At 41.9% G+C, this 19,369-nt stretch overlaps 1 pseudogene; it reads left to right on the forward strand.

The window, feature by feature from the left end:
• Window positions 1–17,479: 17,479 nt before the first annotated feature.
• Window positions 17,480–18,804, forward strand: LOC145795951 (MDIS1-interacting receptor like kinase 2 pseudogene; annotated as a pseudogene).
• The last annotated feature ends 565 nt before the right edge of the window (window positions 18,805–19,369 follow it).

Consider the following 19,369-nt stretch of genomic DNA (forward strand, 5'->3'; position numbering starts at 1 on the left):
GATGCAGTGGAGCTAGCAGCTATCTTCCCACTATTCTGATTACAATCTCGGGCTATATGCCCTTGTTTCCCACACTTAAAACAGGCTCCCGATGCACGGTAACAAACTCCACGGTGCCTTTTGCTACAAGTGTTGCACATGGGAGTCGTGTCTCGGGAAGAACTTGAGGTAGTTGAGGAGCCCGTGTTTTGCTTTTTCAGAAATTTCTTCTTCAAAAAGAAGCCTTGTCTTTTGTTGCCTCTCCATTCGGTTGTTGGCTTAGCTTGTCTAGCTATATTAGCCTCTGATATGATGGCCCGGTCAAGCACCCCAATGTAGGTCTCCAATTTCAGGACATTCACCCGCTCTAGGATGTCACTTCGGAGCCCACCTTCAAAATGCCTTGCCTTCTTATAATCAGTGTCAATTACGTGTGGTGCAAACCTGGCCAACTCAGTAAATTTGGCCTCATACTCAGCTACAGTCATACTGTCTTGTTTGAGTTCCATGAACTCTGCCACTTTCCTGTCCCGGACACACTGCGGGAAGTACTTGTCATAGAAGATTTCCAAAAATTTCGCCCAATCAATATCTCTGTGGTTTTCCCTCATCAACATCCACCATCTTCTCGCTTCATCTTCTAGCATAAAGGTGGCTAGAAGCACTTTCTGTGTATCCGAGCACGGAAACACCTCAAACAGTTTTTCAATCCCAAGTACCCAAGCTTCGGCTTTTAAGGGATCTAGTCCACCATGGAACTGTGGTGGTTTCATTTTCTTGAATTCCTTGGTGAGAGCGATTATCCGATCATCATTTTGATTATCTGGCACAGGTGGTGCCGGAGGTGGAGGTGGCGGATGTGGTTGCTGCCACTGTTGTTGCCACTCCTGTTGCTGTCTCAAAGCTTCTGCCATTTCCTGAATCAGTCTTTCCATTCTGTCCAGTCTGGCAGCAGAGGATTCCTCTAACTCATCACCTCTGGTTCTCACCATCTGATTAAACTTGCATTATATTCCATACCAAAGGTACACAAGTACACATACACTAAGGAGCACATATTTCCAGATAATTCGTAATGCAAGTAGTTCACAACTTACACATATGATTATTCATAACAAAACATTTAAGTATATAATCAATGCTTCCAACCTCGTATTTATCACATGAATGCATCCTAGATCTCATCTAGACGCTTATTGCTCTTTTTGGACAAGTGTGTGAGTTATTAACTCGTGCTCTGATACCACTCTGTCACGACCCGAACCCGCCCCCGTGGGTTAAGGACGTAACCGGCCAGTAATCATGAGATTACCTACGGCCTCAAACTGTTCTAAACGTATTCTAACAGAGTTAATGGGGGCCAAACGGAAGCAAAATTAAAAACTTTGTCCATAGAGCCGTGCTTATATGCACATCAAACAAACCATACTCAGATACGTTAATAACTCACATCAAAAGTGCAGTTTCACAAAATTCATTACAGACAGGATCGTCCAAAACGAGTCAACCTATAACAGACTATGTACAGACATGCACTGGGTCCTTGCCAACAAGACAAAACGTAGGTACATAGTAAAAGGGCAAGGATGGTCTCATGCGCGAGGCACAAGGCTGACTCTCCCAAAACTCCTGTTGTTCCTAGCAGACTTCACTGGGGCTGGGTTTGGACTTCCCTTGGCTCACCTACAAATACATGAATGAGTGTGAGCGATAGCCCAGTGAATAATATCAAATATAACAGTTACATAACAATATGTAGATCAACATGCTCCAAACGGCCTTGGACCCAATTCATACTTCTGTTTAGCAGCAAAATATATATAACTATACGAAATACAAGTCAAGTAACTGTAGTTCCAAACATTCTGGCCTTTGGCCCATCCGGGTTTCCATTCATGGCAAACGGCCTTTGGCCCATTCATTCATGTCAAACGGCCTTTGGCCCATTCATTCATGTCAAACGGCCTTTGGCCCATTCGTTCATGTCAAACGGCCTTTGGCCCATTCGTTCATGTCAAACGGCCTTTGGCCCATTCGTTCATGTCAAACGGCCTTTGGCCCATTCATTCATGTCAAACGGCCTTTGGCCCATTCATTCATGTCAAACGGCCTTTGGCCCATTCATTCATGTCAAACGGCCTTTGGCCCATTCATTCATGTCAAACGGCCTTTGGCCCATTCATTCATGTCAAACGGCCTTTGGCCCATTCATTCATGTCAAACGGCCTTTGGCCCATTCGTTCATGTCAAACTTTTGTCCACAATCCCAATTAACAACTCATAATATTTATAGGGGAGTAGCAATTGGACATTGACAAGTTTTCAAATATTGATATTACTCACAGTGATCGGCTTGTGGATGCGCCCTGGAGCTTGACCCTACACATTTCATGAATACAAAAGGGTCACTAACAGTTCAATCCGTTCTTTAACTCACATATTCCTCTTTAGGCTTTGTTCTTATCTCATTAACTCATTTACAATGCTTAACACATGCCTAAGAGTGCTTACAAGTGAAAGAGAACGGAAAACGAATCACAGAATGCATGAACAAAATTCCAGGAAACAGGGTCCCCGCTCGAGCGTAAGATTCTCCGCTCGAGCGGACCCTTAAGGCCTGCAAGGTACTGGTTGCACAAAAGATGCGCTCGAGCTGAAGGTCCGTCTACAAAAATCCACGCTCGAGCGTGAAATGTCCCGCTCGAGCGGGCATCCAACTCTGCAAAAATGCTGGGAGCACGATTTTCCCGCTCGAGCGGCCATTACCCCGCTCGAGCGGACCTCAAAAATCTGGGTTTCCCAGATCGTGTTCTTGAGCTCCAAATCAGTTTTCCATCTACATTTCTTGCATGCAATGGTTCAAATTACACATTTACACATGCTAACATGCTACTAATGCAGATTACGACATTAGGAAGCTCAATTACATGAATTATCTACATGCATGTCCCAAATTGTCTCAAACCCATCATCAACATGCTCAAATTCAACATTCAAGACTTATACTCCCATGATTTGTACATGCATGTGGGAGATGCTCATCATTCTCAACTTAGATGGTACAAATGGTGACTACAATATGAGCTTTACCCAAAACTCCACATGAATCATGTGTTTCAAGCTCAAACATGCAATTTCAAGGTAATTTCTTACATGCATGAGTTCTAAGACTTCAATCTCAACAAAAATCAACTCATTACATGTTCTTGATCACAAACAACCCTTGAACTTACAAATTACAAGTAAGAGTTCATGAAATCACTTACCTAAGAGCTTCAACACTCAAGCTCTAGCCAAATCTTGAGCTAGATCTTCAAATTCCCAAGTCTTGAGCCCAAATTACACAAATCTCTCCCTTTTTCTCTCCATGGCCGGCCTCTCTCTCCCTCTCAATTGTCTAACTCAGATTTTGAGTTTTAAGAGAGCTAAAGGGGAGTGCAATGCAAATATAAAACAAGCCCCACTAACAAATATTTTAATATAAAATAATGGGGTACTTAATTTATCAATTTAATCAGTTTAAATTGGCCAGAATCAAATTTCAATTAAATTTCACCGTAGGCCCTAAAAATTATGCCAACCACAATGGCGTAGTCAATTTCGGGTTCCGTGGCCGATAAGGCCCTCAATTAAATTTCCCAAAACAGACTACTCAAACAGATATTCCTACGATGAACAGATAAAATTTCAAACCACATATTTTCACATAGTGGAACACAAAATCATATCAAAATACATAATCACATCATGTTAAGGACCAATTAACATACTACGGAACAGGGGTGTCACAGTCTTCCCCCCTTTAGGAAGTTTGGTCCTCCAAACTTAACTTACCTTCGTCGGGAAACAAATGTGGATAGCGTAGCCGCATTTCCTCCTCTTTTTCCCATGTAGCATCTGCCCCATAGTGTTCCTTCCATTCCACTTTCACCTTTGGAATGGGTTTGTTTCTCAATTCTTTCACTTGTCGGTCAACAATTCTTTCCGGCCATTCAGCATATTCCATATTTTCATCAATAGCAATCCGGTGATAATCAATCACATGCAACGGGTCTCGGAGGTAACCCCTCAACATTGACACATGAAACACATTGTGGATTTGCTCAAATCCCGGTGGCAAAGCAACTCTATAAGCAACTGGACCGAGTTTCTCCGAAATTTGAAACGGCCCAATATAACGGGGCGTCAACTTGCCCTTTTTCCCAAACCTGACTTGGCCTTTCATTGGAGAAACACGGATGAACACATGGTCGCCGACCTCATACTCAAGAGGTCTTCTCCGGACATCTGCATAACTCTTCTGTCGGTCTTGAGCTGTTTTGAGCCTTTGCCGAATAGTTTTGATCTTTTCAGAGGTGTCTTGTACAATTTCAGGCCCGAGCAAAGCTCTGTCCCCGACCTCTGTCCAACAAATAGGTGATCTACACCTCCTACCATACAAAGCCTCATATGGTGCCATACCGATGCTGGAGTGGAAGCTATTATTATAGGCAAATTCTGCAAGTGGCAGGTAATCTTCCCAACTCCCCTGAAAATCCAAAGCACACATGCGAAGCATATCTTCCAAAGTCTGTATTGTTCGTTCTGACTGCCCATCTGTCTGTGGGTGGAATGCAGTGCTGAACCTTAGTTCTGTTCCCATAGCTTCCTGCAAACTCTTCCACAATCTAGATACAAACTTCGGATCTCTATCCGACACAATGGATACTGGAACTCCATGTAAGCGGACAATTTCATCAACATAAATAGTAGCCAACCTGTAAGCAGTAAATGTAGTTTTGACAGGCAGAAAATGTGCAGATTTAGTCAGTCTATCAACTACAACCCAAACAGAATCCATACCGCGGGAAGTCCGAGGTAGGCCAACAACGAAATCCATGGTCACATGTTCCCACTTCCACTCAGGAATGGGGAGAGGTTGAAGTAGACCGCCTGGTTTCTGATGTTCAGCCTTAACTTGCTGACACTGAAGGCACTTGGACACATGTTCTGCAATCTCTTTCTTCATTTTAGGCCACCAATAGGTTTGTTTCAAATCCCGATACATTTTATTGTTACCCGGATGCATAGCAAATACGGATCTGTGGGCTTCATCTAAGACCCTCTTCTTTAGCTCCGGAATAACTGGAACACATATTCGGTTTCGAAATTTCAACATTCCATTCTCGATACTGAACTCTGCTTTTGGGCTGACTTCAAATTCATCAATTACCTTTCTGAGGAACTCATCCTCTTTCTGTTTTTGCTTGATTTCATCAACAATTGCCGGCTCGGCTGTAATAGCGGCTATCAATCCGCCCTGTTCACACACTACCACTTCAATTTCAGACTTTTCAAAGTCTTGCAAAATCTCCCTTTGTTCAGTAAGCAAGCAAGCCATACTCCCTGTTGATTTCCTGCTCAAGGCATCAGCCACTGTATTAGCTTTTCCGGGGTGATACTGAATTTCTAGGTCGTAATCTTTTATCAATTCCAGCCATCTTCTCTGACGCATATTCAACTCTTTCTGCGTGAAGAAGTATTTTAGGCTTTTATGATCTGTGTAGACTTCACACTTTGCCCCATACAAATAATGCCGCCAGATTTTCAAAGCAAAAACAACTGCGGCCAATTCTAGGTCATGTGTTGGATAATTCTTCTCATGTGGCCTCAACTGTCGGGAGGCGTAAGCAATAACCTTTCCGTTCTGCATTAACACACAACCCAAACCCTTATAAGATGCGTCACTGAAAATCACAAAATTTTCCGTACCTGAAGGTAGTGTCAAAATTGGTGCAGTGGTCAATCTTGTCTTCAATTCATGAAAGGCTGATTCTCTTTCACTATTCCACTCAAATGGTTGTCCTTTACGTGTCAATTGGGTAAGAGGCACAGCTAATTTCGAAAAGTCCTTTACAAACCTTCTGTAGTACCCAGCTAAGCCCATGAAACTGCGAACTTCTGTCACATTAGTTGGTGTAGGCCAATTTACAATTGCTTCTATTTTCTGCGGGTCCACTGAAATTCCTTCCTTGTTGACCACGTGCCCTAAGAAAATAACCTCATCCAATCAAAACTCACATTTCTTTAACTTAGCAAATAGTTTTCTTTCCCGAAGTATTTGTAAAACAGTCCTCAAATGACGTTCGTGTTCAAGTCTATCTTTAGAGTATATTAAAATATCATCGATGAAGACAACAACAAACTCATCAAGGTAGGTTTTAAAAATTCTATTCATTAAGTCCATAAATGCTGCCGGAGCATTAGTCACTCCAAATGGCATAACAAGAAACTCGAAATGACCATACCTCGTTCTGAATGCGGTTTTCTCAACATCTTCTGCCTTAACCTTCAGCTGATGATACCCGGATCTCAAATCAATCTTAGAAAACACCTGTGATCCCTGCAACTGGTCAAATAAGTCATCAATACGGGGTAAGGGATATTTATTCTTTATCGTTACCTTGTTCAATTCCCGGTAATCAATACATAGGCGTAAGGTACCATCCTTTTTCTTTACAAATAACACTGGTGCGCCCCAAGGCGAAGTACTGGGCCGGATAAACCCTTTATCAAGAAGGTCTTGCAACTGTTCTTTTAATTCTTTCATTTCGGCTGTAGCCATCCTGTAGGGAGTTTTAGAAATAGGTTGGGTGCCTGGCACAGTTTCAATAGTAAACTCTATCTCCCTGTCTACCAATTCCCCTGGTAATTCATTTGGAAACACATCTGGGAATTCTCTAACGATGGGAATATCATTCAATTCAACATTCACGGATTGTTCAGTCAATACATAACACAAATAACCCTGGCATCCCTTCCTGATCAATTTACATGCTTTCATTGCAGATATCAAATATGGTGGAGGTACTACCCCATTTCCCACAAACACAATTTCTTTCTGTTCTGGTGGTTTAAATACAACCCTCTTTGTCACACAATCTATAGTGGCACAGTATTTGGTCAACCAATCCATGCCCAAAATTACATCAAAGTGTCTAAAGTTTAAGGGCAACAAATCTACATACAGGGTAGCATCCTCAATATGCATGTCACAAAACCGATATATATAGTCACATAACACAGATTCCCCCGATGGAGCAGACACACATAACAAATATGGCAACAATTCTAGGGGTCTTTTCAGTCTAGATGCAAATGCATATGTCACAAATGAATGCGTTGATCCAGAATCAATTAACACAAAAGCATCCTGATTACATATCGAGATAGTACCTGAGACAACGGCATTGGCATTCCGTGTATCACCCGGAACGAGTGCAAAGACTCTCCCTTGTCTCACTGTATCCCCAGTAGTAGCAGATCTCAAAGTGTTTCCCGGCTTCGGGATCGATGCAGTGGAGCTAGCAGCTATCTTCCCACTATTCTGATTACAATCTCGGGCTATATGCCCTTGTTTCCCACACTTAAAACAGGCTCCCGATGCACGGTAACAAACTCCACGGTGCCTTTTGCTACAAGTGTTGCACATGGGAGTCGTGTCTCGGGAAGAACTTGAGGTAGTTGAGGAGCCCGTGTTTTGCTTTTTCAGAAATTTCTTCTTCAAAAAGAAGCCTTGTCTTTTGTTGCCTCTCCATTCGGTTGTTGGCTTAGCTTGTCTAGCTATATTAGCCTCTGATATGATGGCCCGGTCAAGCACCCCAATGTAGGTCTCCAATTTCAGGACATTCACCCGCTCTAGGATGTCACTTCGGAGCCCACCTTCAAAATGCCTTGCCTTCTTATAATCAGTGTCAATTACGTGTGGTGCAAACCTGGCCAACTTAGTAAATTTGGCCTCATACTCAGCTACAGTCATACTGTCTTGTTTGAGTTCCATGAACTCTGCCACTTTCCTGTCCCGGACACACTGCGGGAAGTACTTGTCATAGAAGATTTCCAAAAATTTCGCCCAATCAATATCTCTGTGGTTTTCCCTCATCAACATCCACCATCTTCTCGCTTCATCTTCTAGCATAAAGGTGGCTAGAAGCACTTTCTGTGTATCCGAGCACGGAAACACCTCAAACAGTTTTTCAATCCCAAGTACCCAAGCTTCGGCTTTTAAGGGATCTAGTCCACCATGGAACTGTGGTGGTTTCATTTTCTTGAATTCCTTGGTGAGAGCGATTATCCGATCATCATTTTGATTATCTGGCACAGGTGGTGCCGGAGGTGGAGGTGGCGGATGTGGTTGCTGCCACTGTTGTTGCCACTCCTGTTGCTGTCTCAAAGCTTCTGCCATTTCCTGAATCAGCCTTTCCATTCTGTCCAGTCTGGCAGCAGAGGATTCCTCTAACTCATCACCTCTGGTTCTCACCATCTGATTAAACTTGCATTATATTCCATACCAAAGGTACACAAGTACACATACACTAAGGAGCACATATTTCCAGATAATTCGTAATGCAAGTAGTTCACAACTTACACATATGATTATTCATAACAAAACATTTAAGTATATAATCAATGCTTCCAACCTCGTATTTATCACATGAATGCATCCTAGATCTCATCTAGACGCTTATTGCTCTTTTTGGACAAGTGTGTGAGTTATTAACTCGTGCTCTGATACCACTCTGTCACGACCCGAACCCGCCCCCGTGGGTTAAGGACGTAACCGGCCAGTAATCATGAGATTACCTACGGCCTCAAACTGTTCTAAACGTATTCTAACAGAGTTAATGGGGGCCAAACGGAAGCAAAATTAAAAACTTTGTCCATAGAGCCGTGCTTATATGCACATCAAACAAACCATACTCAGATACGTTAATAACTCACATCAAAAGTGCAGTTTCACAAAATTCATTACAGACAGGATCGTCCAAAACGAGTCAACCTATAACAGACTATGTACAGACATGCACTGGGTCCTTGCCAACAAGACAAAACGTAGGTACATAGTAAAAGGGCAAGGATGGTCTCATGCGCGAGGCACAAGGCTGACTCTCCCAAAACTCCTGTTGTTCCTAGCAGACTTCACTGGGGCTGGGTTTGGACTTCCCTTGGCTCACCTACAAATACATGAATGAGTGTGAGCGATAGCCCAGTGAATAATATCAAATATAACAGTTACATAACAATATGTAGATCAACATGCTCCAAACGGCCTTGGGCCCAATTCATACTTCTGTTTAGCAGCAAAATATATATAACTATACGAAATACAAGTCAAGTAACTGTAGTTCCAAACATTCTGGCCTTTGGCCCATCCGGGTTTCCATTCATGGCAAACGGCCTTTGGCCCATTCATTCATGTCAAACGGCCTTTGGCCCATTCATTCATGTCAAACGGCCTTTGGCCCATTCGTTCATGTCAAACGGCCTTTGGCCCATTCGTTCATGTCAAACGGCCTTTGGCCCATTCGTTCATGTCAAACGGCCTTTGGCCCATTCGTTCATGTCAAACGGCCTTTGGCCCATTCGTTCATGTCAAACGGCCTTTGGCCCATTCGTTCATGTCAAACGGCCTTTGGCCCATTCATTCATGTCAAACGGCCTTTGGCCCATTCATTCATGTCAAACGGCCTTTGGCCCATTCATTCATGTCAAACGGCCTTTGGCCCATTCATTCATGTCAAACGGCCTTTGGCCCATTCATTCATGTCAAACGGCCTTTGGCCCATTCGTTCATGTCAAACTTTTGTCCACAATCCCAATTAACAACTCATAATATTTATAGGGGAGTAGCAATTGGACATTGACAAGTTTTCAAATATTGATATTACTCACAGTGATCGGCTTGTGGATGCGCCCTGGAGCTTGACCCTACACATTTCATGAATACAAAAGGGTCACTAACAGTTCAATCCGTTCTTTAACTCACATATTCCTCTTTAGGCTTTGTTCTTATCTCATTAACTCATTTACAATGCTTAACACATGCCTAAGAGTGCTTACAAGTGAAAGAGAACGGAAAACGAATCACAGAATGCATGAACAAAATTCCAGGAAACAGGGTCCCCGCTCGAGCGTAAGATTCTTCGCTCGAGCGGACCCTTAAGGCCTGCAAGGTACTGGTTGCACAAAAGATGCGCTCGAGCTGAAGGTCCGTCTACAAAAATCCACGCTCGAGCGTGAAATGTCCCGCTCGAGCGGGCATCCAACTCTGCAAAAATGCTGGGAGCACGATTTTCCCGCTCGAGCGGCCATTACCCCGCTCGAGCGGACCTCAAAAATCTGGGTTTCCCAGATCGTGTTCTTGAGCTCCAAATCAGTTTTCCATCTACATTTCTTGCATGCAATGGTTCAAATTACACATTTACACATGCTAACATGCTACTAATGCAGATTACGACATTAGGAAGCTCAATTACATGAATTATCTACATGCATGTCCCAAATTGTCTCAAACCCATCATCAACATGCTCAAATTCAACATTCAAGACTTATACTCCCATGATTTGTACATGCATGTGGGAGATGCTCATCATTCTCAACTTAGATGGTACAAATGGTGACTACAATATGAGCTTTACCCAAAACTCCACATGAATCATGTGTTTCAAGCTCAAACATGCAATTTCAAGGTAATTTCTTACATGCATGAGTTCTAAGACTTCAATCTCAACAAAAATCAACTCATTACATGTTCTTGATCACAAACAACCCTTGAACTTACAAATTACAAGTAAGAGTTCATGAAATCACTTACCTAAGAGCTTCAACACTCAAGCTCTAGCCAAATCTTGAGCTAGATCTTCAAATTCCCAAGTCTTGAGCCCAAATTACACAAATCTCTCCCTTTTTCTCTCCATGGCCGGCCTCTCTCTCCCTCTCAATTGTCTAACTCAGATTTTGAGTTTTAAGAGAGCTAAAGGGGAGTGCAATGCAAATATAAAACAAGCCCCACTAACAAATATTTTAATATAAAATAATGGGGTACTTAATTTATCAATTTAATCAGTTTAAATTGGCCAGAATCAAATTTCAATTAAATTTCACCGTAGGCCCTAAAAATTATGCCAACCACAATGGCGTAGTCAATTTCGGGTTCCGTGGCCGATAAGGCCCTCAATTAAATTTCCCAAAACAGACTACTCAAACAGATATTCCTACGATGAACAGATAAAATTTCAAACCACATATTTTCACATAGTGGAACACAAAATCATATCAAAATACATAATCACATCATGTTAAGGACCAATTAACATACTACGGAACAGGGGTGTCACAATAGCTATACAAAGAAAGTCATGCATGGCCAAAACAACACAAATCAGAGCTAAAGCATGTTAAAACATAGACAAAAGCTTCTTGGAGTTAAGCCAAAAGCATGCTAGAATGACATGTTAAAGCATGATGCATGTTAGGCTATTTCATGGAATTGCACTAGAAGTGCATAGAGCATGCAAGGGGTGACCAAACCAAACCTTAACAGAGGTATGACATGGCAAAACATCACCAAAAACATACTAAAATGGACACAAAACAAGATAGAATGATATGCTACTTCATGAAGCATACAAGACTAGTTTGTGTGATTTACACTACAAGTGTATAAGGCATGCATGGAGTGACAAAACCAAGTAAAAACAGTGGCATGCCATGCTAAAATAAGCCCAAATACAAGTTAAGATATGGCCAACATAAGCTTAACAAACATGCTCATACATGAGGCATTCAAAGCAAGTAAACAAGACACAAGGAGAGGGGATGACCCTCTCCTATTTTGGACCCCAAGACCACCTTTCCACCACTGAAAATCCTCTGGATTTCAATGGTAGAAAGGTCAAAATAAGGGCTAAGACAAGAGCCAAAAGGGGTGGCTCAAAACAAGGCCTAAGAGCGAGTAGACCACCCCCAACACAAAAGTGACCTTACACAAACATGTTAAGGGCTAGAAAACAGAACTTTTTGCAGTTAAGAGTTAAGCTTAAAACACCATGCAAAGAGGTCTAAAAGCTTAAGCAAAATCAAGGGATTTAAAGGTTAAAAGCTCACCCTTGTAGAACCTGTTCAAGACTGCAATTCCAGCACACTTTTTGAACCAAAATCAGCCCAAAAACTCCAAAACAAACCTCAAGAAGCCTCAACAACCAAAGGATGGTGTTTGAGTGTGTGTTTGTGTGTTAAAGTATGGCAAAACTACACTTTTAGGCACAAAACAAGAGCAAATAAGGAAGAATAGATACAAGTTTATATCTATAGCTCCAACACCATTTTTCTGAACCTAGAGGATGGAGGAGGAGGTTCTCTTTTTATAGAGAACCAATGCTCAAGCTTCTTGAAGAAGCTAAAGGTTCAAGGCCATCCCTCCATGTGTATGGAGGATGGTTTCAGTGCCTTCCAGTTGTGCCAACTGGAAGAAAATATCTCCAAAAAGGTGACAAAAAGCAGCCGACCACTTGAAGTGGTCGGCCAGCTACTTTAAGTGGTCGGCCGGCCACTATAAGTGGTCTCCCAAAAAGAAAAGTGGTCGGCCATGGTGGGAGAAGGTCAGCAACATAAAAATAAGAAAATGGTGTGGTGGCCGACCACTTTTGATGGTCCAAAGACCAGGGAGACTAGTTGTCAGACCAGAAAACTGGCTGGCAAGAAGGAAAGTGGTTTGCGGGGAGAGAAACTGGTCTCCCACCCTTGTACCATCTTCCAAACAAGGAAAACAAGGTTTGTACCAAAAACAAACCAAAACGGATGCAAGATGAAAGTTTGGGAGGCAAAGCGCGCAGCCGGGAGCCTGAAAAACTAGCTGACAAGCACCAAAAGTGGTTTACAACCACAAAAGTGGTCTCCCAAACCACAGTGGCCCTCTAGGCCAAGGAAACAAGGTGTGGTTCAAAAACCAAGCCAAACGGAGAACGTTAAGCGGTCCCGAGACAAGGCGCGCGGCCGAAGGCTTCGAAAATTAGAAACTAGTCTCCAAGCGGGAAAAGTGGTCTACAACCACGAAAAGTGGTCTACGACCACAAGAGAGGGTTCACAAGACCTCTCCTTCCCTCAGGCAAGGAAAACAAGGCTTGGTCCGCAAACTGAGCCGAAGCACAAAGAGTTCAGAGGCCCGGAGGCAAGGCACTCGACCGAAACTCTAGAAACTCGAAACGAGCACAACATGCACTATCAACGAGCACTCAATCGATGATGTCAGAGTCTTAAGGTCGGTCAAAAATGGGGTGTCTACACTAGTTAACTAATTATTACAAAACAAATCAATTAGCTAAGTACGTCAACTAATTAAGTACAAAACCAAAGCATTAGCTAGCTAAGCAAAGTAGCTAAGTAAAGCAGTAAAAAGAGGTCCTCGGGGTGAGGGGTGCATGCATGCTCGGTTGCCTCATTCAAAAATCCATTACTACGCCCCAACTTGCCTCTGTTTGCATTTGATCTCAGAACACTGCACAAACCTCTAGAAAACTTCTACTCCAACATGGAGACCTCCAGGAGGGCTGCTGACCAGAAAAGGGTGGTGTAGACCACCTGTAGACCTCCTAAACATGCTGCAGACCAGAAAAAGTGGTCGGCTAAGTACTTTTTCTGGTCTACTGACCAGAAAATTCTGTCAAGCTCCAATTTGCTGCAATAGAGAACAAGAAGGGACACAACAGTGTATTTGCAAGGTATGTGTGCACAACCACCCTCCCTATCATTTCTTAAGCTCAAGGGAGTGCGGTTCTCGACTCTCGGGCCACCAACCGAGCATCGCAATGCACAATGGCCGAGAAGCCAAGTTTGCACAATTCAATGTCAATGAATGCACAAATAACACATAAGAGCCTTAACATCTATCATGCTTGATCAAGAGGGTCGGCGATCGAGAAATGAGGCACGTTTCATCACTTCGAGTATGAAACACCCCTCATTTCTCGTGTTTGGATTAACACTTTATCCAAACACAATGCAACACATACAACATTCCAAACACAATGCAATGCATGCACAAGATTCTAAACATAATGCAATGCATGCACAAGATTCTATCATATGAACAATGCGTGCATGGCATGCTCAGAGGCCAAGAACAACAAAGCTAGTAAAGAGCATCTCACAAGAGGTATGCAATACATGCTCAATGGACTTAAACCAGATATGGACAGACCTCAATCATGCCAAAATAGTGGCCAAAATGCTCTGAAATGATGGCATGAAAGGCAAGATAATGCATGCTCATGCAATGGTTCGTCAACTAAGCATAAGAGCACAACTCTCAAACATGATTAAGAAGTGACAAATGTGAGAGTGTAGCTACACTACATGCACTGAAATCATGTGTGAAACGATGCCAAATCATCCAAACAACACAAGCATATCATGCTAGAAGGCCTAAGGCACAAGGCTACCAAAAGGGACCACACAAGAGGCATGCAATACATGGCACAGATGATTGAACCAACCATAGACAGAGCTTAATTAGGTCAAAACAAAGACCAAAACAAGCTGAGATGGGAGCTCACAAGTCTAGGTATGCATGCATACAAGTTAGGCCATAAGCGAGGCACAAAGGTATAACCCTTAAAAGCACTCAAAGAGTGAAAGAAGTGAGAACATGGCAATGCTATATGCTCTGAAATAACATGTTAAATGATGTCATGGCAAGCAAACATCTCAAACAAAGCATGCTAGAGGCATCAAAACACAAGGCTAGTCAAGCCCATTGCACTATAGCTATGCAATACATGAACCATATGGCCAAGACAACCCAAAACAGTTCTAGAGCATGCCAAAACAATACCAAAACATGCATGGGATAGAGTCCACACATGCTAGAATAACAGGCATAAAACATGAAGCATACAAGGCCAAAGAGTGGGATTGCACTACACATACCAAAACCAAGCATGAGATGACTTCACCAACAAAAATCAGAGTTGTATCGTGGAAAAATAACACCAAAAACACACTGAAATGGTAGCCCCAAAGCTTAGGCAAGATGGCATACATATTGGCTCATGTTTAAGGCATAAAGCACAACCTTCCAAAAGCATTGAAAGAGTGACACATGTGAGGGCATGGTAGTGAAACATGCTCTGGAATAACATATACAATGATGCTAAATCATGCAAATAGCCCAAGCAATGCATGCTAGTGGACTCAGCACACAAAGCTAGTGAGCAAGATTAAACTATGGCTCTACAAAGCAAGGTCCAAATGATCAAGACCACTTAAAACAGGGCTTAAGCATGCCAAAATAGCACCAAAAACTTGTTGAGATAGAACCAAAATAGGCTAGCATGATGGATCAAAGCATTAAGCACACAAGGCTAAATTGCAAGATTACACTACAAGTGTAGAAAGCATGCAAGGGTGGCCTAAACTAAGCCAAAAATAGAGGTATGCCATGCTGAAATAAGGACAAAAATAAGCTAAGAACAAGCCAACACATGCTAGACAAACATGCTCAAACATGAGGCCATCAACACAAGCATACAAAAGAAGAGGAGGGGGGGACAACCCCCACCCATTTTGAACCTCAAAACACAATTTCTACCACTGAAAATCCATTGGATTTCAATGGCTAAAAGGCCAAGAGAAGGTGATCTCAAAGGCCTAAAGAGATAGTTCAAAGCAAGGCAAACTAAGGCACAAAAGGAGGTAGACCACCCCCAACACCAAAGAGGCCTTAAACAAACATTTCAAACACTTGAAAATGAATCTTTTTACAGTTGAAATTTAAGCCAAAAGTAGCATGCAAAGTTGGCCAAAGACTTAATCAAAATAAAGCTTTAAGGGACTAGTGACTCACCCTTGAAGAACAAGGACAAAGCAGCAATTCCAGTAACTTTTTTGGACCAAAAGCAATCCCAAAACACCAAAACTAGCTTCAAGGTGCCTCAGCTCCAAAGCAAAGGTGTTTCACTGGGTGTTTGTGTGCAAAAGTGTGAAAAAATGGCACTTTTGAGCACAAATATGAAGCAAATACAGCAATATAGAGATAGAGATATATGTATAACCCTAATGCCAAATTTTGAACCTAAAGCAAGAGGGAGGAGGCTCCCTTATATAGAAATCCATGCTCCAAGCTTGTTTAACAAGCTAGATGCTCGAAGCAATTGTGTATGGAGGATGCTTTCTGTGCCCAACAGCTGGCATAGCTGGCAAGAAAATATCTGCAGAAAAATGCAGAAAAGGTGCTGACCAGTTGAGGTGGTCGGCCGACCACTCCCACTAGTCGACCGACCAGAAAAAGTGGTCTGCAGGGAGAACAATTGGTCGGCAAAAGGGGAAAGTTGGTCTGCACAAAGAGAGGAAGGTGGTGGCATGGCTGCCCACCACTTTAGGTGGTCCACAGACTGCGCACCCTAGATGGACAACCAGAAAACTGGCTGGCAGGGGAGAAAAGTGGTTTATAGGGGGAGAAACTGGTCTGCACCTTGTGCCACCCTCCAGGAAAGGGAAAACAAGGTTTGGTTCAAAAACAAACCAAAAAGGAAACAAGACAAAAGTTCGCGGGACAAGGCACGCAGCCGGAAGCCCCAAAAACTAGTCTATGGGTACAAAAAGTGGTCTACGAGAGGGAAAGGTGGTCTACGGCCACAAAAAGTGGTCTACAGACCTCTATTTCCCTCTAGACAAAGACAGCAAGGCATGGTCCAAAAACTAGGCCAAGAGGAGAACATTAAGAAGTTTCGAGACAAGGCACTCGGCCGAAGGCTTTGGAAATCGAAAACTAGCCTACAAGAGGAAAAAGTAGTCTACGACTACAAAAAGTAGTCTACAGACCTCTCTCTCCCTCCAGGCAAGGTCAACAATGCATGGTCCACTAACCAAGCCAAGACACAGAGAGTCCAGAGGCACGGAGGCAAGGCACTCAGCCGGAAACTCCGAAAACTCGAAACGAGCACACGATCATCGAGCGCTCAATTGATGACATCTGAGTCTTAAGGTCGGTCAAAAATGGGGTGTCTACATAGTGTGACGCCCAATCAACACCCATAGCCTAGAACATTAATTGGGTCTACAAGGCATTGAAAAATCATAACTCCCAGTTTTTGGTTCATTAACCATTTTTGATGGTGGATTACTTGCATTGAGTGCAAACCATAACAATCTCACAGTTGAAAAATTCCATAGCTTATACAGAGTTAGGCTTGATGGAAACCAAATTTCAGGAAATATATCAGAAGATTTTGGCTTGTACCCAACTTGATTTACATTGATTTGAGTCATAATAATTTCTAAGGCAAGCTATCTCAAAAATGGGGAAAGTGTCATAATTTAACTAGTCTCAAAATGTCTAACAATAATATTTCTGGTGAGATACCGCTTGAATTGGTTGAGGCAGCTCAGCTACAGAAACTTGACCTTTCTTCAAATCATCTAGTTGGAGAGATATCAACAAAATTGGGTAGGTTGGTTTCATTGTTTGACCTTAAGCTGAATGATAACGAACTCTCGAGTAACGTTCCTCAAGTGTTTGGCAAGCTTTCCAATCTAGAGAATCTTAACTTGGCAGCAAATAATCTAAGTGGTCTGATCCCTATAGAACTGGAGGAATGCTTGAAACTATTAAACTTGAATTGAGCAACAACATAATTGGAAAAAAACATTCCTTTAGAGATAGACCATTTACAAGGCCTTCAAAGTCTTGATCTTGGTTACAATTTGCTAATAGGTAAGATACCACAATAGATTGGTGAATTACAAAGATTAGAAACATTGAATCTTTCCCATAATGAGCTCACTGGTTCCATTCCATTATCTTTTGATAATATGTTAAGTTTGACATCGGTACATGTATTTTTCAATCAGTTGAAGGGTCCTATTCCTAACAGGAAAGCTTTCCGAGAGGCTCCATTTGAGGCGCTCAGAGGTAATAAAGGTTTATGTGGTAATGCTACTGGTCAAAGACTTGCTTGCCTTAAATGAACAATGAGATTGGTTAAAAAAGGACAAACAAAGTTGTGTTGCTAGTTGTCCTTATTATTGGATTTTTATTGCTTTTGATAATGGTTCTCGGAATTTTTATGGCTTTTCATAAGAAAGTGAGGAACACAACAGATGAACCAAGACAAGTACATAATCAAAATTTGTTTGCAATTTGGAACTATGATGGGAAAATGGTGTGTGAAAACATCATTGAAGCGACTAAGAACTTCAGTACCAAACATTGTGTTGGGGAGGGAGGATGTGGTACTGTTTATAGAGCTGACCTTCCAAGTGGTTAGGTAGTTGCTATCAAGCAACTTCACGAATCACCCGATGGGGACTTGACTAATCTACAAAGCTTTACGAGTGAGATCCGTGTGTTAACAGAGATTCGCCATCAAAACATTGTAAAACTTTATGGTTATTGTTCACACCTGAGGGACTCATTTTTGGTTTCTGAGTTCTTGGAAGGGGGAAGCTTGGGAAATATATTGAGCACAGAGGATCAAGTATTACAATTTGATTGGATTAAGAGAGTAAATGTCGTCAAAGGCTCGCAAATGCTCTGTCTTATGTGCACCACGATTGTTCACCTTCAATCATCCATTGAGACATATCAAGCAAGAATGTTTTGCTTGATTTAGAGTATGTGGCTCACATCTCAGATTTCAGCACAGCTAGATTTATGAAGCTTGACTCATCCAATTGGACTTCACTTGCACGAACCTATGGGTACGCTGCTGCTCTTGTATGTACATTTCTATTGCATCTCCAAGTCATCGATATAATGTTCATTTTAGTTTATCAATCTTTGTGTATTAAGAGTTTTTTATTTGACTCGATTTAAAAAGGCTATCGAACTTTTAATTGTTATCTGGATATGGAACAATTTTTTATATATTTTTTAATTACTATTTTCTTCTGTTGGTCATCTGTTTGATTTGGTAGAATTTGCTTATACAATGGAAGTGAATGAGAGGTGCGATGTTTATAGTTTTGGGGTGCACACTATAATTGATTACGGGGAAGCATTTGGGTGATCTAATCTCCACTTTGACATCGTCGTCATCCTTCTCCTCATCAACATCAACTGTGCATGGGATATTATTGAAGGATGTGTTGGATCAACGTCTCTTACCCCCTAAGAATCAAGTGGCAAAGCAAGTAGTTATGGTTGTGAAACTATCATTTGCATGTTTACAAACCAATCCATTGTCTCGACCAAGCATGAGACAAGTTGTCATGAAGCTATTAGATGATCATGTAACCATGAAGATATCAGATGATCAAAGTCCACCTTTGCGAAATCAATTTCACATGATAACTTTAGGACAACTCTTTTGATATCGCCTGGTTGACCTCTTGAGTATTTGCCTTCTATCCTTAGACCATATGCTATTCTTGTTTTTCATTTTCGGCATTTTCTAGTCTATTTTTCTGCTCTTTTTCACTACTAGCATTTGAAAAAAATTTAAATAACTAATTTAAAAATATCTATAAGCACAACTCAATAGTTGCAAGCATTTTGAATGAATGGTTCTAATAAAAAATTTCTACTTCTCTATCTTGAATTCATTCAACATTTGAGTGGCTCAGAAGATTTAA

Source organism: Camellia sinensis, chromosome 7, assembly GCF_055761805.1.
Source record: "Camellia sinensis isolate YWXY chromosome 7, ASM5576180v1, whole genome shotgun sequence".
Taxonomy (NCBI): domain Eukaryota; kingdom Viridiplantae; phylum Streptophyta; class Magnoliopsida; order Ericales; family Theaceae; genus Camellia; species Camellia sinensis.